The sequence below is a fragment of the Haliaeetus albicilla genome, chromosome 21, assembly GCF_947461875.1.
Source record: "Haliaeetus albicilla chromosome 21, bHalAlb1.1, whole genome shotgun sequence".
Taxonomy (NCBI): Eukaryota; Metazoa; Chordata; class Aves; order Accipitriformes; family Accipitridae; genus Haliaeetus; species Haliaeetus albicilla.
Window position 1 is genome coordinate 14,069,723 of NC_091503.1, and position 23,422 is coordinate 14,093,144.

General features: G+C 43.4%; 1 protein-coding gene and 1 long non-coding RNA gene across 3 annotated transcripts in view; both read left to right on the forward strand.

Moving 5' to 3' along the window:
- The first annotated feature begins 4,954 nt into the window (after window positions 1-4,954).
- On the forward strand, window positions 4,955-14,591 carry LOC138690262 (uncharacterized). Its single transcript, XR_011329063.1, has 3 exons — window positions 4,955-5,031; window positions 13,937-13,991; window positions 14,426-14,591. It is a non-coding gene; the product is annotated as an uncharacterized lncRNA (long non-coding RNA).
- A 5,900-nt stretch (window positions 14,592-20,491) lies between these two features.
- Window positions 20,492-23,422, forward strand: part of EXOC2 (exocyst complex component 2) — a 137,298-nt gene continuing 134,367 nt past the window's right edge. The window contains exon 1 of one of the 2 annotated variants that reach the window (XM_069808981.1): window positions 20,492-20,627. The gene's annotated coding sequence lies outside the window, so the exon portion shown is untranslated. Of the gene's footprint in view, window positions 20,632-23,422 lie in introns of both variants that reach the window. The other variant, XM_069808982.1, reaches the window with a different exon arrangement.

Genomic DNA, 23,422 nt, shown 5'->3' on the forward strand with positions numbered 1-23,422 from the left:
TGCAGGGCTATTATAAACTAACCTTCAGATGTTGCCCATAGCTGCACTAAGTCTCTGTACCTGAAAGGTTGTCTGCTTTTTCCAGCTGTATCAGTTGATCTGATGAAAGATATTACTTCTCCTCAGAGCTTACCTTGCTGTTTTTGTAGATATTGCAGCTCAGTAAATCTTACTGAGTGTTTCGTCCCAACCTTTCTGTAGAGGTAAAAGTGTCTTGGATTCAGATCTAGATTCCTGAATGCTTTTCTTGTGATAATGTAATACATTTAGTTTTGCGCATTGTGCCTGGCCAGGACAGGATTAACATGGCATTATTCGATTGCAGTAGGATCAAGGATGTGGATTAGAGTTGCTTCACAACCAAGAAAGTTGATGATCCTGAAGGTAAACTCCCCCACTTGGGGACAGGAGATGAAGAAAGCAAGATTTAATGAACTGCTTTGAGAAAAGGGTAAAGCCAGTCTATGTCCTGGTTTCCCAGTGTATTCCAGTTATCCCTTGGGATAACTATATTTTAATACAATGCCAGCTTTCTTTTTAATATGATCCTTGAAATTTCTTTTAGGCCACCTAAAATGTCATGGCTTTTTCCTTCATCAATCAAAACATATTTTTTTTAACTGCAGGATGTTTGTTCAGTACAGCTCGCTGTTTTTCTTTCATTGATTTTCTTTTTAACACGCAGTTGTTGAAAACTTAATTTTGAGTTTAGTCAGCTTTGTTCAAGAAGCATTGCTGTTCCAAGTAGAATTTGTGGTATGTTTTCTGCAGTCTGGTGTAAGGGACATATGGCATGATGGATGATGTTTGGAATAAAAAGCTGAATGAACACAGGCATTACCAAAGCTGCTTTCTTGATCTGAAAAGAGAAATCCCTTTCTTTGTTACTTCTTGATAAGGAATTTACAGTGACACGGTGTTGGAAAAAATTCCCTCTGAAAAATAAATGCTACTTTATATTTAGCAGTAAGATGCGGTTTGTGGTTTTTGTCTTTTGTATAAAAACCTTGTGAACATCAAAACATTTTAAGTGTCGGGGGCCGTTCCTATTTTGACTTTATGGTCAGTTATTAATCTTTCTGTGTAAAACTGGCACCTCTTCCCCTGGAAAATTTTGCTCCTATCTATATTAGTGTTGCCCACCCAACGTTAGTAGCAAGCACTCGTTATTGCTACTTTTGTATTTCTGCCTAGGAAAGCCTATACAGTCCTCTAATGCCTGTCAGATGAATTTGCTGCCTTAGAAAACTGCATATAGTGACCTAAATGCACGGTGCTAAGTTTTCAGCAAGGCAAGAATGTATTATTACCATCAGGTAATCTGAAATTCAGCAGTTTGGGGATTTTCTCTTATTCTCAGATGGGGAAGAAAATGACCAGCTTTTCCTACATCAGGGCCCAGGGAAATGTGGTCTGTGGGCAGAAGGGCTCTGTGTTGTGGCAAACCGAGATTTTAGGTGTTATGGCACACGAGGCTTTGGTGGGAATATTGTGTCACTAATTCATCCCCTCCATTTATTTGGGCTGCTGGGCTCTTTTTCCTCTGGGGATAATTCAGAGCAGGGACCACAGCTGATTGCCAGGGTGTTCCCTTTAGCAGTGGCAGAGGAGCATATACTCTCAGTAACTACTCAGCGTTGTACATTTGAGAGCTGTTGTATATACTGTTGGAGAATAAGCCATAACTGCCCAAGCACCACGCCATTTTGGGTGGGCTTTAAGAAACAAAGAACTGTAGGGCACAGCCCGCTTCTCATACCTGCTGTGGAGAGCAAGTGAAACAAATTTTTAAATAGATTTGCATTGCCTCCGCACAGTTAGCAACTGGCATGCTTTGGAGAGGATATAGATGATGTTCTTTAAACAATGATTTTTGATCTGTATTCTTAGATCACTAAGAAAGCGAGCATGGTGCCAGTAGGCCTAACGTCATGGCATCAGGTCTGGGCATCCAAAGACATGGCAGACTGGCCAGGACCAAAATCCACCAACCAGAAAGGATGCAGCCCTGTAACTGCAGGTTGGTGACCCATGGGAATCTATACACACAGTTTATTTTCTCCGTGTTCCCTCTCAGTTGTGTGGGTGTATTTGGCCATGAAAAGCATCTTAATCTTTGAGAATGGAAGACACTAATGAAGCAGTATCTTTCAGCACCACGTCAATTTGCATGCTTAATTTAAACACTGCAGTCTGCCCAGTGGCTTAATTAGCATGGCATGAAATTAGCATGAAAAACTGCAAGTCCCTGCTGTAAAACAATTAAACAAATTATCTCTTCCACAAGCAAATTCTTGTTATAACTTCGACAGGCTAAATTCTCAGCTAGCATAAACCTGCATAGCCCCCCATTCCAGACGTGGTTTTACACCAGCTGAGAATCTGGCCCCAATAGCTTTATGCTTCCTGCCCTAATAGTGCCGCGTGGTAAAGAAGTGATAACAGCCTTACACGTAGGCAAAACATCAGGCCATAAGGTCTCGGAGGTCCTGGAGCAGAAAATACAGCCTTCCAACAAGTTCGAAGGCTGCAGAAGTCAAAGCACGCTGATACAACAGCATAATCTCGAAAATACGGTGACAAATCGGAGAGTTAACTAATAGCTTCATTCTGAATTGCTGAGCACAGGCAGATTTGGCCTCCGTACCTGCAGACTAAGTTGTTAGCCGATGTGATTATCTTGCTGGTAACTCAGAAATCTCCCGGGGAACAAGTTGTGCCCAAAACACCACTCAAACCCTGCCAGGTTCCCCCCCACACCTCTCCCCTCACATCCACACTCGCCACCCCTCTCTCCCGGTGCTAGTTGCCTGTGAGGGGCAGGAATACGTGAACTCTCCATCTCGCGTGAGGGAGCGTTGCGAAGAGCCGGGACCTTCCCGGGGGATGATGGCACTAGTGGCTTGCTCGAGCAGCTCCTCTCACTGGTTTCAGGAGGGTCCACTGCTGCTCTCCAAGAAACACATAGCTAGCCCTCGTGGCTGTAGAGAGAAACCTTAAAACCTGAATTCCCAACAGCTCAAAAAGCAGAGGATAAATAAACGGAACCCCATTTTTTAAGTCAAAGCTGCTTTGGTTTTACTTTCTGGCTTTCCCTCCAGCTGCGGCCGAACCCCAGGGCTGCCGCTTTCTGGACACGAGGCCGCCGCCGGGGCCGGCGAGCGGAGCTGGGCCGAGCTGGACCTTCTCCTTCCTCTCCTCTTCCCTCCGTCCGCCCCACAGCTGCGGCAGGGGACGGGGTGGGAAGCCCTCCATCGCCACCTCACAGCTGCAGCGTGTGGAGGCACGGGGCCCGAGGAGGTTAGCGCCGGCCCGACGGGGGCCGCGCAAACGCGGCTGCGTGCTCTCGGCTGGACGTCGTCGGACAGGAGGGCGTGCTGCTCTTCCCACAGGCGCTTTTGTCCGTGGGTAAGTAAAGCCCACTGCCCGCTTTCAGCAAAGGCTTTCAGACGTTCCCCTGAAAAGGAAAAAGGAAGTTTTGAAAGGTGGGATCTGAGGAGAGGAAGTGACTCATGGGCTCAAAGAGAGATGGGCAGGGAGCGACAGCCGGCCGAGGCAGCAGAAGCGATCCCCGACTGTGCCGAGTCGTGGGAATGGGGGTGAGGAAGGAGCTGGGGAAGCCGAGCTTCAGGAACAGCTATGGTCCTACGCTTGCCTCCTGGGCATAGGATTTTTAATGCATCCCCCCCCCCGCAGCCAGCTCCCAGGCTCATCGGCGTGCCTGGCTGCGCTACGCCTGTGGTTTGGAGGTGACTCCTCCAGCTTTGGAGGTGACTCCAGGTTTGGAGGTGACTCCTCCAGCTTTGGAGGTGACTCCTCCAGCTTTGGAGGTGACTCCAGGTTTGGAGGTGACTCCTCCAGCTTTGGAGGTGACTCCAGGTTTGGAGGTGACTCCTCCAGCTTTGGAGGTGACTCCAGGTTTGGAGGTGACTCCTCCAGCTTTGGAGGTGACTCCAGCTGCCCCCCGGCCAGCAGAGCCCCGGCGGGACCCACGGGGTGGGCAGCAGCCCGGGCACGGCAGCCCTGCCTTCCCCAGCTGCCTGGGCACACACACCGTGGCCAGCCGGAGCCCTCCAGCCCTGGCCGCAGCCCTTCCTGGGATGGTCCGAGGGGGAGGAAGGGCGGCTGTGATTTGGGTGAAGAACAAGAGATTTTTTTGCCCTCATTTTACGTTTTGCAAATAGCCGTCTTTTGTCACGTTAAAGCAGTAAGAGCAGATGTGGGTTGGGTTTTATGGGGTTGCATGAGAGATGCGACATCAGAGTCATGTTCGGGACTTTCACACCAGCCCCTTGCAGAGCTTCTTCATCAGGGTGGGCTTTTCTCCACTGCTGGGATGCCCTTTTCTACCTGGCTCTTTTCCTACACCCTCTTCCGCACCTTGTAATCTGTGTAGCCTCTGGTAGAATGAGTTTTCTCTCCTAATGAGGAAGCTCTAACGGTCAGGACTTTGTGAAAACTAAACGAGGAATTTCCTGGCTTTCAAACAATTTCCCCCCTTAATTATGATGTTCTAATAATATTTTTTTTTTTAATTAACTGATCTCTACTTAATCCCTCGTGTGCGGAGTATTCAAATAATAAATTGGCTGCAATTCTGTACTGTGTCTCCCAGAAAGGAAGTGAGGCCAGAGACAACATGATGTTACCTTTTGTTCCTTTTATTTATTTATTATTTATTTATTTTTAATGAGTTGTCCTATGGACCGAGTAAGGTATATCAGATTAAAGTGCTCATTTTGAATGTTGAATTAGACACTTTTTTGTTGAGATCAGTAGTGTTACAAGACTCACTCACCACTGTCGTTGAGATATGCGCTGCAGGAATAGTACCAATCCAAGTTTTACTGGCTTTTGCATTGTGGCATTGACTAGTCTATTTGTACTGTGCGTGTAAACAGAATTGCATATTAGTTAAGCACTTCAGGCATTGTTTAAATCATCTTCTTCCCCAGAGGACTACAGAGCTAGAACTGGGAAAGAACTATTTCCTCCATCGCTGAGGTCACAGGAGTGGAATTAAAACAAATGGTAAGAGTTTGCTGTAAAAGCTGAAAATAATGCTCTACAATTACATCTGCAAAAGCTGTAGGTAATTACGTTCTGTGTGCACCTCCAGAACTTAAGTGTCACAAAGACACATGGCTTCTTGCAGACAGCTTTAGCCAGTTATTAGTTGAAGCTTGGTTTGAAAAATGTTGCAGCTAAAACCTGTGACTATTCATCAAGGGAAAGATGTATGCAAGATGTCTTTTCTTCTGTGCCCAGAAAAAAAGTAGTGTCTTGTAGAGCCTTTCCTGAGAGTTAGTAAAGGTTAAGATTCAGTTCTTGGCTACAGCAAATGGAGCTTGTCTAATCTTCATTAATTTTACTTGGTTGTTTAAAGAAACAGTGTTTTCATGTGTCATGTCCTGCTATTGATTGGATCTTACCTTTTGTCCACCTTCCTCTTAGGCTTTTCTGTATTTTAAGCTTTTCATTTTTTCCCATATCTATAAAACTAGGACATGCATCCTGAAGATATTGACCTGGCAAAGGCAAACAAATTGTATGCCATGTGCTGTATTGTTATGCCAAACTTCTTGGGCTTTTCCTAAGATCTACTTTTGTTTTATCCAGACTTCTGGAAGAACCTTCATATCAAGTAATTATAGTAAGGAATCATGACTTGTACCTGATAATTTTAGCCTTCTCTGGTAAAAGTGCCTGATCATTGGGCCCAGTAAGTCCATCTGGACCATTGGCACAGTCCTTACTTATTTTGTATTCGAGTCAAGAAAACGCTTAGTTAGATCAATCAGTGACCAGCTGATTGACAGCAAAATCAGTAGCAAGTCATACAGTATGTCAGTTCAGATTTTGAAGTACTTCTTGTAGACACTTGTAGCATCACCTCAGTGCTTCATGACACCATGCTCCTCACTCTTTCATCCAAAGAATCAGCTTTTCCCCAGTGACTACCTTAGCCATCAGCACTTACAAGGGAGTAGACCCTGGCAATCACGTGAAGCAGCCCCTGAGGCCAGCTTGTAAGTAACATCACTCATGTTTTCATGCACCTGATGGTGTTACACGGATGCAGCAGCAGAGCTCAAAAGTATGCTCCTAAATGATTATGTATTGTATGGTATTCGGCTGCCTACATCATTTCCTCCTCACTTCTAACGTGTATCTTTTGGCATATTAGAACTATAATGAGTTGTGTTAATAATTGTCAGGACCAAATTTAAAAGGCTCTTCTAATATAGTTCTATGTGTATCAAGGGTCACTGTCCAGAACTTTTGCATCTATGCGGATCTCAGTAAATCAACAATTAGTGTACTTCTTTGAAACTCAAAAGACAGCTTAATTCTTACTCCATTTTTCACTGCCAACCCCAACATGCCTTTACTTATATTTATGAGAGGTTACGGGCTCCCTCTGGTGGTTTTTGAAAACTGGAAAACTAGTAGAGGAACATAAATCAAAAAAACAGTAGTTTTGTGCATAAGTTGCTGTTGATCGTTTGCAGAAGGCTGCATGCCTAATTCCTCCTCTGTCTGTCACCACACTTGTTTTTAAGTTGAGCTAGGTTTTTTTATCGGGCATTTTACTGTGGTGATGTATCTTGAGAGAGGAGAAACGCATATTGATATATCAAGAGAGCAATGAGGTAGATAATTCTGCTAATGGGCTGTGCTTTCATTAATGGTTTCACCAGCAAAACCTGCATGTGTCTGCTAGTTCTTCACCTCCTCCTTCTACTAGTTCTTCAACACCTGCATTGGATTTGAATTGACTCCCTAGCTATTTACTGTAGAAAAATATTGTTAAATTATTTTTTTCTTGGTAGCTACTGTGAAAATTACTGATAACATAAACGGAGAGTCAGACCCCACTCTTAAATAGCCGTTTTCTCAATGTAGCATTTATACCTGCAGGCTGAAGAGGAAACAAAAAAGAAAACATTGATATGGACAATGAGTTTCTCTTTCTACCCAGGCTCAAATACAGGGATATGCCTTTTGCTGGTGAAAAGAGAACTTGTATAGGAATGTTCCGCATTAATTCACAGCTAATTACAAACATACAGAACATGCAAGGTGAAAAGTGCTTCTAATCATGTTCTGCTTCTGCGGAAGTCAGCGCTGGCTTGCAGGTGGTCTGGCGGTGGGCTAGAATTTCAGTGCAGGCGTGCGCGTGGGGGCCGAAGCCCGAACTCTGCAGCCGGGATGCTCAGATGCCGGTTGCGCATCTGCTGCCGGACTGCTGCTGGAGCGTTCGGGCAGCCAGGTGACTACTGGAGCCCACAATGTCTCTGGGACAGTCCCCTCAACCTTTACTATGATGACTCCCCAGGTTCTTCTCCCAGAGCAATTGCATGATGGTCTGGAGAGGAAAACAGGGAACTACCTTCGATCTGCAGGAGTCCAGAGGCATCGTGGTTAAACTTCCTATAGATTTTCCTGCCTTCCAAAGCAGAAAAGCTTTTTTTCCACGGTGTTTGACATAAACAATAGTTGTAGGGAAGGAATGAAGGGAAGAAGACTTAGAATTGAGAAAGAGTTTTACCTGTGCAAAGGTGTGTGGTTGTGTTCAAAATACCTCTGAATTACTGTAATTTTTTGGCTGACTAATTTGATCCTTCTTTCCTGTTTGATTAAAATTCAGGAAACAAATCAGTTGCATTAAAATAACATGACTTCCACCTTTTTTATTTTGATTGTATTAAGCAGATACTATTGGATAATTTGGTCACTGGCCATAGGAAATTGCCATTTAATTTAATATTAGAGTCAAATTTGGAGTTAGAAGAAGGCTCCAAATCAGCCTATGTCATGTAATAAGGGATGAGCAAAACCCTGGCCCCATGACAAACATGGCAGTGCTCCCATTTTGTTCCATGGAACCAGGTTTTTTACCCAAATGACTTAACTAAAAGTCTTGTTGTTCAACTCTACAGGCATAATTATATTTCTAAAATCTGTAGGTAGTTCCCATCAGGTGGCCCCCTGCTTCTGAGGGTGTTACAGGTGTTATTTGCATATTACAATTAAGAAACGTGTCTTTTTTTTTTTTAATAATAACTTTTACACCACCTAAGGAATTTGTTCAATATTCAAAGTTTCTGACCTGAGTGCCAGCAAAGGGCTCAGCCCTGCAAGGTGCTGAACACTGGCTCCCATCCAGCAAGGCACTTAGGCATGTCCTTAATCTTAAACATGGGTCTAAGCCCCAGGACTTCACCAAATAGAAGTTAAAGAGCTCAGTACCCTGCAGATGCGACCCCCAAACCTCCTCTCCATTGGTCTTCTGCAGAACTTCCATAGTTTTGTTATAGTAATATGGTAAGAATTAAGCCAATGGCATTTAAGGTATTGTTTTAAAAATACTGCACAAAGATAATACATGCTATATTGTACAGTAGATCAGTTTTCAAACCAGGAAAATGAAGTTTTCTGCAAGCTTCAGCTCCTTTGTTTTTTCATACAATAGGGAACACTCTTGCAGCATCTTACGTGGTTTTGATTATAGTATTTGTAATTCTTTAAATATTTATTCTTCAGCAGTTAAGAAACTTGGTGAAGGGGAACTTTATAAACATTTATCATGGATCAAGTGTTCACATGGAAAGGAAATGAGGCTTTCTCTTTCTATAGGGAAGGAGTACCTTTTCATAAAAGCTGTGGCCTCTGTTCGGCAGAGCATCTTGATTCAGGACAGTGACTGAGCAAATATCCAGCTTTACGCACAGGTCCAAGTTCTGTAAAAGTTGTCCAGACTCCCCAAAACACATAAATGCTGCCCTGAATCGGTGCCTATTCCACTTAGCTGCCCATGGATCACTTCAGCAATATTAGATGTGCCATTCAGCGTTCACAGCATGCAGCTCTCCAGAAGACAGACGAGTAAACTCTCCCTTCACCACCTGAAAGATTTGTTTGCTTTGCGGTGATTGGCAGTGGTGTCATGTGAAATACCACCAGCCAAATTCCGTTTTATTAAATAATTATCACATATGACCAAAAAATGTACCATCATGTGTGAAAAGAAATTAAAACTCCCCAAATTCTCTCCACTTCCTTCCTTGCTCTGTTAATTGCTCTTTCATAGGCAAGTGACACAATTATGACCTTAAAATAAAAAGGTTCCAGGGTAGGTACGGTCCTTGGAATTGAAAATATTCTGCGCTGATTAAAATTTTTACACAGCTTATTTAAAACAGCTTCCCTGAGAAGAGGTGGAAAGTGCATCACTCAGTGGACCCCAAATAGTTTTCAGCATATTCAATCCCACAGAACTTTTCCTAGGGAGGGGCTGGAACTGAAAGGAGATTGCTTCTGCCTCCTGATGCAAATAATTAGGGTCTCTTTTGTGGCCATTTTTCTGTGCTCTATCTGGGCAGAATTCCCAGTGACTTTAGTGCAATAAGGACTGTTAAAAAGACTCGCAGGATGGCTTCCAGTTCTCCCAATGATGAAAGACAATGAAAATGGTGTGCACCTCGTAAATAAATATGATCAACCAGGTACAGGCACAGCTGTGATTTAAGTGGGTGCCGGGGGTCAGGGCAGCACCGCTAGGCACCACTGCCCGCTTGCTGTGATGTGGGATCATGCCCACACTAGTAGTGCAGTAAAAACATTATTAACGCTGCCTGCTGATATTAAGATGGATACGCAGAGAAATCTTGGCCCCACAGAGGCTGGTGGAAGACCCATCGTCTCTTCCCCGCTTCCACTCTTGGCTGCAGTTGTTTTGCGTGCTCCTCTGGAAAGAGAGCCGAGGTTGTACATGGGTCTGGCTGGTGCGATGAGGGTCTCCTGTGATGCTGCAGTGCCACCCTCAGCTGACAGTCACAACGTCAGCTGGATAGAGTGAACAGGAGGAAATTTGTAGGGAAAGGTTGGCTGGATTCTTTAGCTGGATTGGTCTTTCTCTTTAAGTTTCTTTCCTTTTTCATTTTGTTCTTCATGGTTTAGGCACTTGTTTTCAGGATGAAGGTCTGGCACAGCACCTTCTGTCGTCAACGGGAGCCCTCCCTCTGACTGCAGAAAGAGATGTAGTGTCTTCTTTTGTGCTTTTTAGTTTTTTATTTTCTGAAGTGCTTTGTCCAACTCGGTCTTCAGATATCTTCCACATACTGCTTTGTCTGTAAAGGCTGTGCTAAAAGGAAAGTGTTTCATTCCTGATGCTGTGCACGTCTGCTTGATCGGGCAATATTTCTGGATTCCGGGCAGATTTACTCTGAAAGTGGCATCACTCCACCTTGGTCAGTATCTGTTGATGGTATTACTCCAGACAAGCCTGACCTGTTGAAATGTAATGTTTCTCATACTAGTTTCCCAAACTAGCGAGGCTGTTGCTATTTCAGGTGGCTTAAAAATATGTGCACAGTTTGTACTTTGAATGTTTAATAAGCTTAAAACATGAAATATATAATGCAGCTTGAACTTTCTAGTGTTATTTCATCACCGAAAAAGCAAAGTCTTGAGGTTCAGCAATTGCCTTTGTCAGAATGTAAATTCCAGCATGTAATACCCAGGCTGTGTGTTTCAGGAAATCAGTATTAACCTATTAGCATGCAGTTTTCCTTGGAGAAGAGCCATCTTCACACTGAGCCTGTATTCCTGCTTCAAACCTTCCTGTCACTGTTCCGTATCCACGACCCAGCCTAAGGCTGCCTTTGACGGTTCTCCAGCCATTTCCTGCATACTGCACTAGCACTAATTGAAAATTTGGGTGGCCTTGCTTATTTATTTTCCTGGAATGTAGTGGGTTATATTTTCATGGCACTTTCTCAGCAGTGCAACGTTTCAATTTCAAAACCGCTGCAATATGAGGAAAAGTACCCCCCAAAATTAAAAAAATAACAATAAAAACCAGCATACCTTTGATTAATTTTTACAGTAGTTCTTTTGTAAAAATATATAATGGAAAAAGAATTCAGTGTTGCTTTTGTCTCTCAAGATCAGAGGCAAGAGCAGCAATTTAAATACACGTACAAGATGATCACACACAGACACAATGAGGCATGAAACTTTAAATGTACAGATGCCGTGGAAATGAAAAGATAATATAATGTGTATTCTTTGCAAGTCTTGCAGAGTTCAATAGCTACATAATGTGTGTGGAGGGAAGAGAGAAGCAGCCCCCCTGCACTCTCTAGGAAAATTCCAACTATGTCTGGATGTGCCATTGGCACTAGCGCCGTACTTTGCCTCCCTGGATTTCTGCAGGAATGTAATTCCACAGCAGCTAGGGTTAGTGTGTCACTGTTACCTCTGTGCTTGGGTATGAGTGTCTGTGTAAGATTTCAAGTTTTGATCAAATACTTTCCCCAACCCCTCCCCAAAATTTGAAACCTACATAATTTTTTTTTCATGCCTAATTATTTTGGTTTATTGCAATTTTTGTGTGTGTGCAAAAATTAAAGGTTGGTGCAACCAGGTCAACATTAACGAATAGTAGTATTGTGTTTTCCTAATAAGCTAAGTGTAACTATTGAAGTCTTTTGGGAATCATGTTTTGTTTCCCGAAATGCAGGCATAAGGAAATGTTTAACAATAAATATGCCATTAAAATGGTGATTTGTATCTCAGAAATTATATGGAGGAAGAGCGAACTGAAGATGGAGTCTGTTTTACCTACAGGCACACACCTTAAGGATTACCCAACTATTTGAATTTATAGATGTTTTAGAATGGAGACAAAAATGGAGGCAGAAAGTAAAAGAAAATTTAAAAAAGGAATTGTCTGCTCCTAATTCTGATTTTTCAGGATGCCAGTTTGGGGTTTTACCCGTAACTCTGAAATTTGGAGACTTTTGAGTCATGCACCAAACATTTTCTTGTAAACGAGTAAAATAACAAAATAAGCAGAGGTGGGGTTTTTTTGGTTTGTTGTGGGTTTTGCTGGGTTTGTGGCTTCTTTTTTTAACAGAGACAGTCTCAAATCAAAATGTCAGACCTAGCATTCCCCCATTTCCTTCTTTGAAAAGACTAGATCTCCCCACTGGTGAAGTCCAGATTTGGAATGGACCTCTCCAGCCTCTTCCAAATCCTATTTCCAAACTCCCTCACTATGCATTTCCCAGAGAGAAGGTTGATTTTGGCAGCTGAAAAGTGCCCCAAGCTAAGGGTAGCATAGCAATCGATCAAAGTATATCTTGCATGTGCATATTGTGCCTTGTTACAATTAACAGTGAATTCTGGTTCAGCTAGACGTTACAAATTCCCTGAAGTGTAACACAAGTGATTAAATGAACACTTCCCTTTGTATTTATGGCTGGTTAATTTTGCCTTGTAAATGTGAGCAGTAATCAATTAGGAAAAATGGGTTAAAATGGAAGAAGATGGTGCTCCCCTGGCCCTGTCTCTCCCCACCGAGGGCTTCTGCCCCTTGTCGAGAGCGCAGCTGCATGGCCAGCTTGGCGCTTGGCACAGCAAGGAATGGGAGGGACTGTGTGGTGGGCACGAGGGGCACTTTTAAAAGGAGTTTGCTGCCCATAGAGGAAATTCTTGGTGTATAATCACCAGAGCATAATCTGCTTTAGAAGATCCTTCCTCCAGGCTTTTTCCTTTCCTGCTGGTGAAGACAGCACGAAGGGGTGTTGGGGTTTGGTGGTTACGCTCTGGAGGAGAGAGCAGATACTTTAGCTGCAGGTCGGATCTCTTACAATCCTGAACAATAACTAGCAACTATCACATTCGCAAATGACCATCAATGTACTAACTCCTCTAATTTTGATTTTTTATTTTTTTTCTGCAAATACTCCTTTAAAGAAAACACCAGGATTTCTGCTAGATCATGACTGATGTTGTCTTTAACTGCAGCTGATAGCTTTGGGAAATGGAAAAGGAAAATGGAAGTCATTCTAGCCAGTTTTCTCATGCCATCTTTTTTCTGTTACTAGAAATACTTGCACAACCCAAAAAGTTGTCTAATCCTGCTACTTCCTCATAACTGAATCATGACACAGGTCCTAAGTGGGCAAATGCAAGGGTATCAGCATAGAAGGTTAGCCAGTATGTAGCAAGAGCCAAATACAAGCCCGATATTGATACTAATAGTTGCACAGGGCTATAAGGCACCTCATGAACCTGCCTAGTACACCCTGCCTCTTAAGGACTGACTATAGCACCAGGAATAGCATCGTTCCTGTAGGTGCTTTATCTAGCCAGTTCTTAAAGGCTTTCAGTGAAGGAGGTTCAGTTCATTTCCTAAACAACCTATACCAGTATTTCATTGTCCCTACTGTTACAGTTCTTCCTAATGCCTCACCTGAATGCTCTTTGCTACAGTGTCTCCCATTTATCCTCCTGTCCCTCCCAGGTATGGAAAACTGACTCCTAACCACTGCTGTGGGATTTCTATCAGGCCTTCAGAAGTGGGCGAATATTGCCCACATGTTGGATTTGGATGTGCAAAACTATTTTAATAATGATGATGATGATGATGATGATGATGATGTAGAAACAGGACAGAATATTCATTATAACTGTATTCAGATATTGACCATAATGTATAATTTAAAATGTATGTCTCAAAGTAGATTCTGAAAGTGTGTCTGATGGGCACTTGGTCCTTTTGAAAAAACAGCCCTGAAATCTGTAATGTGCTTGAGTAATTCTGCTGCTATGACCAGGCCCACTACTGCAATAGGGCAAGTCATGCGAATAGAGTGAGTCAGGGTCTTAGCTGTGGGCAGAGCAGGAGTGGGGGTTGTATAAGGCTGAGTCCAACAGGCTACTTAATGTGCATGCTTAATTTTAAGTATCTGAGTTCAGTTCTTTTGGTAAAGTGAATAATAGACCTGAATGTGCTTTAAAGTTAATGGGAACGCGTAAGTGCTTTCTTGGATCACAGCCACAGCGCTCAGCAGGGCTAAATACAGATTTAAAAGTCTAAATTTAGGCCCCTGTGTTTTAAAACACTGACCAACATTCTTTTCAGAAATTTCTGTGGAAATTGCTGTAGATCTGAACTCAAGGCCAAACACCTCTCTCATGTAAGCGTACTTCTGCGTCTAAGAATAAAAGTCAATAAGAAACATTAAAGACTAGAACTGTAGTTCATTAAAATAAAATATTGTCATATATTTAATGGGTTTCAGATTAAGCTGTCTGATCTGGTACCTTTGATCGTACATTTAGGGCATAGATCAAAATCCACATTTTAATGTTAATTGCTTGTCAGATATACTAAAATAATTTTTGTCTCTAAAAGGGACTTCATAATTATATCTAATTGATGTAAAATGCAACCTCTTGCTAATAGCATACAGTTGTGATACTAATTTGAATGTAAATTATCTAAAAAGTTAATTTTTGAAAGAACAGTTATACTTGGCCCAGATTGCATAGTTTAACTAGCCACTTTTTGCCATTCTCATTCCCTTTTCCCAGCCCTATTTTGTAATTTTCCCTTCCTTTTTCACCATAGGACAATTAGAGATCAGGAGGATGAAAGGAAGAAGAGAAGAAAGAAGAGAGACTCAAACAGGGAAACTTAGGAAGAAAAAAAAATACAGTCAATAAGGGGTTTAGAAATAGATGGAATCTTTATTTGTAATATTAAACACAACCCCCCCTGTATCATTTCCTTTCAAATAAATGTGGTTTTGCAAGTGTGTGCGCATGTGATACACTTATTGTGTTATCAGACCTCATTATTTATTGTTATGTATCAATTGTCAAAAAACAGTCCCCATTGTACTACATATTGAACAGTAGTAATGGCAAAATGGATCTGTCCCTGAAATGCATGTAAAATAAAGTCATGTTCCTGCAAGAAATTGCATATACACATGAAATTACAAGCTGATAGGCACTCTGGCAAGCAAACACTGGTAGTGGCAAAACCCAGCTGACCTGGGGCTGCTTGTCACTCTTCTCTGTACAGACTGATGTCAACAGAGCTACTGAATGGGGCAAGTGAGGGAAACAACTTGGTTCCATCAAAATGAGCCCGACTGATAATTAAATAATAGTTCTTTGTTACTCCAGCTGATTTCCACTAGGATGCATTGGGAAGTGCTGGCTGCTACCGGAGCAGAGGTATGCTTGCTTCCAGTGGAGGGGAGCTGGGGCGTGCAGGCAGCGATGAACAGTCCAACGGGTACAGTTCAATTCAGAACAGAAGATCTGATCTCTGCCCTCACTCAACACGATTTCAGAGGTCTGTGAAAAAATATCTAATGAACAGCTTTTCCCTGCTTATTCCCAAAAGCATGGAAATGAAAGCAGTTGTGCCAGAGTTTGGTCTTGTGGAAAAGAGGGACAGAATTTCACCTGGAATTTGAGGGACAAAAACTGTCAAATGGTCTTTGAAGTGGTTTCTTTTTTTCCTTTGAGAAAGAAATGTGGCAAAATTTTAAGTTGGTTTAGGTTTCAACTTCCCCCCTATCTATTGTTTTAAAATACAGGCAGTAGATGAATGTTGGTTCCAAGAAGTATTTAAACTGATGCAACTTAGTAGTGACACCCTTGACAGAGCTGTGGTATACAGCATTCAGTATTTTTAGCTGCACAAAGTAATTTAATAATTTGTTTCGTTGGTGCTGTTTAGAGAAACAATGCCTCTGGGTCAGTAGTGCACAGATTCCTTGGATAGGCCTTGAAAGGGAAGAATTAGGGTGGTGTTAGCCAAGAAACTAAAACAGTGAGAGAATTTTGTGTACTGTTGGAAATAGTTTAAAGTGCAAAAGACTATATTTTTTGTTTGATGTGGAAAAAGTGACTGTACGTGTTCTGGGAGAAAACTCAAAATATTGTGTGCATTAATTTATATGTTGTTTCTCTTGAAGCATACCAGAAATCATCCGGGAGAAAACACTGATCCGTAAGTTGTTTCTCTCTCGCCTTTCAGCTAAGATAAATACATTTCACTTCATAATGAAGGTTTCTGGCTTAAACTCCCGGATAACGGTCAAAATGCTGCCAAGGTCAAAGAACTTATTTCTGTATCTATTTATTTAAAAAAGAAATAGAAGTGTAAGATTTAAGTAGATCACTTCCTGGACGTTGGTTTGACAACACAGATCCAGGTGATTTTCAATTTAGGAGGAAGCAGAAAGCAGCTGGTCTTGGGAGCATAATACAACACAGGAAATCTGCTTGGAAATTGAAATATCTGTATGAATTTTTCATAAAATCTATGGCAGTTCCTCCAACATCTGCAGGAATGTTCCATCAATGGATCAAGAAAATAAAAGGAAGTGGAACCAATGAGGTGAAGAAAGGTTGTGCAGGGAGTATAGATTTGTTAGAGCAGGCAAGGATGTGTTGGGCTTCTTGGCTTCGCTGCTGGTTCTACTACCATGACTTTGGCAGGTTACTTATCTCCGGTTCAGAAGACACCTCTCATGGTCATGGAAGCAGCCCTCTTAAAGTTAAGTATACATAGGAAAAATTAGGAGCTGGTGAGTTATAGATCAGATAGCTTCAGTTTGTGGAAATTATCAAGCAAACCATCTGTAAGCATTAGAAGACAGACAGACAAGTAACAACTGACGTGGATTTGTGAAGAACAAATCCTGTTAAACCAATCCGATTTCCTTTTATAAGAAGGTAATAGGTGTTATACAAAGGAGAGAAGTATTAAAAAGTCATGTATCTTCATTTCAGTAAAACTTTTGGCAACATTTCTTAAGAATAAGCAAAGACAATGTCGTGCAGGTTTAAAATCCCACAGGGTCAGAAAAAGCAGGGCTGAGGAACATTTAGCAAAATGGGGCCACTATCAAAATGGAGAGATGTATTGAAACATGTTCCTCAAGGGTCTATTCTATATCTGATACTACTTATAAAACATCTGAAGAACAGAACAGAGACTAAGGTTGTTACATTTGGAGAGGACACGAAGAACAGAGCAGCTAAAAGTGTGTTAGAGAACAGAATTAGAATTCAGAGGGATTTTGTCAAACTGGAGATTTTTTTTTTTTAACAAAAACACAAAAGATAGTATTCAATAGATGCAAGTGTAGTCTATTAGACACAGCATCATCGGTTTCCCCGGATACAGGAAGGGGAAAAGTAAACAGGATTACAGTTGCATAGAAAAACTGTAGAGTGAATCACAGGCTAAACACGAGTCACCACTGTTATGCTGTTGTAAAAAGGCCAGTGCCATACGACGGGGCGGGGGGGGGGGGGCGGGTAGGAACAGGAAAACTGCCTGCAAAATAGGCAAAGCAATTATTTTGGTCTGCTAACCCATGGTATGACTTCAGTTTTAGTTTTTCCTTTTTCAAAAATGTTTTTCACCTGGAGTATGCTTGGCTTGGGGCACTGCACTTCCAGAATGACAGAGTGACTGGGGAAGAGTGCAGTGGAGATCAAGCTTGATTACCAGTCTAGGAAACATTAAATATCAGGATACTAATGGGACTGTTTGGATTAATGAGAAAAAGAACATACAGAGGACAGAGCCTTTAAATATGTGAAAGACTGCTGCAGGGAGGAAGCAAAGAGTTCTCTGGGCCCAGCAAAGACAGACCTTTCACTAATGGACTGAAATTGCAGTAGGGGATATATTCAGAGTATACATTAGAAAAAAGACCTTTAGTGATAAGGGTAGGGAAACACTGGGAAAGATTGCCTGAGGAGATGGCAAAAGCACCATACTGGGAAGTCTTTAAGAACAAGATTGAAAAAACAGTTATGTTATAACAAAGGAGTAGTTGATCCTGTCTTGGGGCAAAGGAAAGGACAAGAAAGGGTGATTTCTTAAGGTCATTTTCAACCTTATGCTTCTTAGCTTTTTTCTGTTCCTTAGATTTCCCTGGTTATAATACTCACCTCACAAATTCAAACAGAAGTAGGGGGAGGTCTGGTTTGGACATCCACATGTCAAAAAAGTAAGGTGATAGCTGTAAGCTTGAAGGCGTTCAGAAAAGAGAACAGTTCTGGAAAGGCAATTATACAGTGCAGAATCAAAGTTAATCCATACAGTTTATCAAGAAAAGGTGAAGGAGTAAATCTGCTGTATTTTACAAACATCTTCAGAAGGAAGGTATTTCTGTTAACAAAAAGCAGGATTGCAGTGGACAGATGCTGCAGCTAGATGAATTTGCCTTTTCAAACAACATTTATATTTCTATCAGTTATTTTTTACATGTTAGGGTAGCATGGTACATGTTAGCCACTGAGAAATCTTCAAAAGTGCAGTGATGGATTCGTCATTTCTCCAAGTCTTTAAAACAAAATGAAGATGTCTTTCTAAGAAACAACTACAGAAAGATCTTGGTGTGGGAACAGCTAAAAGAAATTCTACAGCTTTCAATATTCAGGTTAGACAAGATGATCATAATAATCTCTCTTGGCTTTCAAATCTGTTTACCCAACTTTGTAGAGAGATGTAATGTTTACAGATCACTGTCAAATCTGCATAAATGGATTAGAAAAAGGCATGAATGAGCAATTACTCTTGTGACCTCTATGAGGTGTAATACTTACTATTTACCAGGTCATTATATTACAACTTGTCATTTCTTTCCTCAGTTTTAACAGCATAGATTAATCTCTTCAATGGCATCTGGAGTTCCACGGAGTAATATATTTATATTAGCAGCATAATATATGACAGCAAATATATACTATATTTTATGGTATATACATTTTAAGCTATATATATGAGATAGAGAGAGATATATATTAACAGCACTAGTTTTCCTCCTTTTGTTCTAAAGAGATGTGTGGGGCGGTGTTTCTTTTCTCCTGTGGGTCAAACCTACAGCCAGTCACCATCAGCTTTGTTCTGGAGTCACTGAATGGGTAGGTGATGGTTACCACATGGTCACCACACATCAGCTGGGAAAACCACCCACAGTAGATTCAAGAAAGTGCAGCACATGGGAAGTTCTTCACTGACAATATTATCCAGGGCCCCTGCAGATCATAAGAGTCCTGGATGCTGCTCTTGGCAGTAGGAGGATTTGCCTTTGTGGATGCCTGTGATGAACCTACGTACACCATTCATAAGGCTTGTGTCATTGCAGAGTTTAGCCTGGTTGTGCTGTTCTGACAGGTTCCCCAGGACCAAGATCTGGATAAAAACACTTCTGAGCTGCTGTCTAGAAACAGTAGGTTAAAACCTCTAAAAGGAGTTGGGGCTAGGTGACATTTTCAAAAGCAAAAGGCCTCGCAGCTTTTTCTCACTTCAGCTAACATGGGGGGGGGTTGTCTCTTCTCAAGTTCAGGCTCCCTCTTCTTACTGATTCACTTCTTTAGGATATTTGCATTTACAACAGAGGTGAAGATGCAGCCAACTCCGCAACACAACTTCAGTCTGGCATTGAAGTTTGTCACTTGAACTAAACCTATATTCATGGTTGTTTATTACAAAATCTTCTGGGTAGACAGCTCCCTTTATGGGCCGCAGTTAAAGTCAATGGGCTTTCTGGGCACAGGTATCCACTCCCAGAGGGCATTGGGCAGGGCTGGGACCCAGGTATGGAGTGTGTCAGGGGGGGCCTTCTATATCAACCTTTCAAAGTAGTGGTTTTATTTGGCACATCCGATGACAGGCTTTTAATGAGCAAATGCAAACAAGCTGTCATGGAGGAAAAACGTATTTTGAAATGGGTGGCAAATAGTTACATTTTTTTTTTAATGTGATGCCAACTTTACTTTACTTGGAGAAGTGGAGAGCTCTCTTTCTGTGTTGGATATTAGCAGAAAACTGCAGAGTCACTACTAACAAGTTCGGAGGTAATTAAAGATAGGTACCGGACGCTCTGATTTTTCCCCAGAGAGATGCTGTGTAATGTTTTAGAGATCCCAGAGGAAAGAGTCAAAAAAGTGCTGTTTATTCATGTGATGAGATATTACAGCCTAATAATTTAACTTGGGCGGCTTTAACCTCTGGAAAAAAGTGAGAAAAATTACATTTTTTGGCCATCGTGCTTTTGACGGTGCTCAAGTTCTTTGAGGTTTTACGAAAGGTAATTTGTTTTCCCACTAACGTCCTGTTCTAGCTCTGGAATGGCAAAACCGAGCAACGGCTTCTTCCTTCCGTGTTTTTTGTCTTCTCCCCTCCGCCTGCTCGCGCCTGGGCCTTTCTCCGCTGTCCTTCCTTCTTCCACCCAGGGCCACCAACACCCCCAGGCCCTCCCCTCACACCTCGGCACCCCCGGGCCTTCCCCTCACTCCCCTCACACCACGGCACCCCCGGGCCTTCCCCTCACTCCCCTCACACCACGGCACCCAGCACCCCCGGGCCTTCCCCTCACACACCACAGCAGTGGCCCCCCACCCACCGCCGCCGGATGATTTTCTGCCTGCAGGGCCCTTAATACAGCGCTGGGGGAGGGGTTTATTATCATTTATCATTGTTGTTGCCGCCATTGCTACCACGATTTGATTTTTCCCCTCGCTCCACTCCCGCGAGGGGAACAGCCCCCGCTGCCCCCCCCATCACCACCCGCTCAAGGGAGGGCGAGCGCGCGCGCGGGGCGGTGCCTATAAGGGGGCGGGGACTCGGGAGCGCGGCTCTTCACCCCCCCCTCCCCCTCGATCGCTCCGCGCTCCATCGATTTTCTCGGGCGGCGGCTGGAGGCGCCTGTGCCCGCCGGACGCGGAGGCGCTGCTGGGAGCGGAGTTGCCCCAGGTGCCGGATACGAACGCGGTGGCGGCGGCGGCGGCCGGTGAGTGACAGTCCGGGGCCTCCCGCCCCGCTCTTCCTCCGCCGGGCTCTGCGGAGCCGGCTCTCAGCGGGGCAGCTCCGGCTCCTTCCCCCCCCACCCTCCCCGGGGCGGAGGCCGTTGTTCCCCCCCCCCTTCTTCCTCCCCCGCTCCCCGGGGAGGGTGTCGAGGCGTCCCAGGCGCCGCCCCTGCCCCGGGGGGCGGAGAGGGGAGCGGGGACGGAACTGCCGTTCACGGGGGGGGGTGTCGGTGGTCTCCTGCCGCCTGGCCCGCCGCGGCCCCTCCTCAGCCTCCCGGGAGGCACCTGCTGGCCCCGCCCCGCCGCGGGGGTGCGCCGGTACCGGCCTGCTGCCGCCGGGACGGGTCGCCGCCCGGCCCCCCCTCCACCCCCCCCCCCCCCGAGGCCAGGGTGCTGGGGGAGGACGGCGGCTGGGCCCCGGTCCCCGCCGAGCCGCCCGGCGAGGGAAGGAGGTGGCGACTTCCCGGCTGCAGCAGCTCGCTCTCCCTCCTCCCCCAGCCCCCTGACAGGAGACGGGACAGCGCCGGGCGGGCGGGGGGGTCCCCCCGTCACCTGTGACACCCCCCCCACGCCCTCGGTGGGGTGGGACACACGGTGGTCCTGCGTGGGGGTGGGCGTGAGAGGCTGCGGGGGGGAGCGCGGTGTCCCGGCCGTGGGTGGACTTCTGAGGGAGCCCTTTTCAGCTGGGGGGGGGGGGGGGGGCTGGCCCTGCAAGGCAGCGGGTAGGGCAGCAGTTCGGTGGGTTTTGCCTTTGTTCCCCGTTGCTGGTAGGGGGCTGGCGAGAGCTCCTGGGCCTCCTTGGTTATACGATGAAAGGAGGCTGGTCTAGAGCTGTCTTAAACCGTTCGGGTCGATGAAGTGTTCGCCCGTGGGTGTGCTGGGCGGGGGAGTAGAGGAAATCATCAGGGGAGAGGCGAGGTCTGCCCTTGGAAGAGCTGGGTACATGTACGTCTGATTTCTTTTTTTTTAAACTTTGCTTTCAGTGGTACTGTGAAGTTTCAGAAATAACTCCCCCAAATGACTGTGTACTTAGGCAAGTACAGTAAGAACGTACTGTAGTAAGGAATGTGGAACAAATCAAACTAGCATATACTGGTTGAGAGATGATTGCTCTCATTGATATCTAACTGGAAGTGTTACACTTCCTCTGTGACTTAATTATTTATTTTTTTTTTAACTTCCTACCCAGTTCTGCATTTCTCCCTCACTTGGACTGCCTTGCAGTCTAGAAGGGTCCATGAGCTGGGTGACCAAATGTCTTTCCTCCTTGCCTCTTCTATATCTTAATTAGGAACCCGAAAAAGATCTCTTGCCAAGGGGAGTAGATGTCCAAAATTGGGGATGGCCCTATTTCCAAAAGGGAGTTTCCCATTCTCTCCAGTTTTATCGGTTTCCAAAATAGCATTCCTTCTATGCTATCAGCTTTTCCTTCTCTCTTTTTCTCCAGCTTCCCCCCCCCCCCCACTATTTCCTGCTAATTTGCTTGCTTGTCGTGGATTAACAGCTTCTAGCCATACGCTCAAAAGATTTGAATTGAAAACTAGTGAAATATTAAGCCCTTTTAGCTCTGACAGAACACCAGATTAAATCTAAACTACAAATATTCATTCTTTAAAGTTTAGTTTAAAATTGTAATTTCCAGGCTTTCTGATCATTCTTAAAATAAGCAACTGGTCTCTTTTCTCCTTTAGTGATTTGTGTGCATTTCATTACTGTAAACTTTGTTTTGTTTTTGCTTTTGATAAAGTTGTCAAAACAGTTAAAGGACTTCTATTTGTTTGGGTTTTTTTAATGTAAACTGCAAATAAACAAACTTGTGGCTTAGGAAAACAGGTCTGTCTTCTTGCTTTACCTTTTGCTCACCTGAAGAAGAAAAGCTCTGTAATTCTTGGTTCCCTGTTTCTTTAGTATCTATCACAGCTTGCACTGACCCAGCAAGAAGCAGCAAAAGGCATGTCCTGCTGCTGCTTTCTTTCCCATGGATAGCTTAGTTTACAGTTTTTGTGATTTATGCCCACACTCGGACAACAATGTTTTTACTTAGATGGGATTTCTGTTGTCTTAAATGTCATTTAAAACAGGATGCAATTATTTCCATTATACTGGTATGACTTGTCTCAGTGAAAATACCATTAATTTAAATTGTAATGGTAAGGGGTTTTTCTGTATGGAAGATGTAACTTTTTTTAGTATGTGTCAGAGATGAAACTAATTAAAAGCATGTTACTAATCAAACTTGTGCTGGTTTTTTTTAAACAAAATGTAAAGTTGTTGTGTTTTTATGGCCTTCGTTCAAGAAATTACAGTATTTTTACAGACTTGATAGGTGGGGTTTTTTAATGCTGTAATTGCTTTATCAGATATTAGTGCTGAATATCAGTCATGAATGAAAAAAAATTTAAAAAATAGGCTTTTAAAGTAAAATATTTAACACCTTGCCCTTTGAGCAGTGGATATTGTTGTGTGGTGAAACTGTTTTCCTCTTCAGTATAAAAGGTACTATTCACTAACTTTTTTTGAATCTGTGGTATTCAGATTTTTTTTTTAGTTGTAGGATTTCTTGTGAATATGAGCAGAGTTTTTCTGCTAGCTGTTAAGAGCATTTGAGGCAAAAACGGACAATAAAGGTGTTAAAATATGTAATCTAGGAATTGTTTTCCCAAGGTCCTATTAAAAAGAAACTGTATCCACTGATACAGTCTTTTCTTTATTATGCTACTCCTCACAGTGAAGCTAACTAAAGCAAAATAAGTGAGTTGACTAGAAAGGCAGAGGCCAC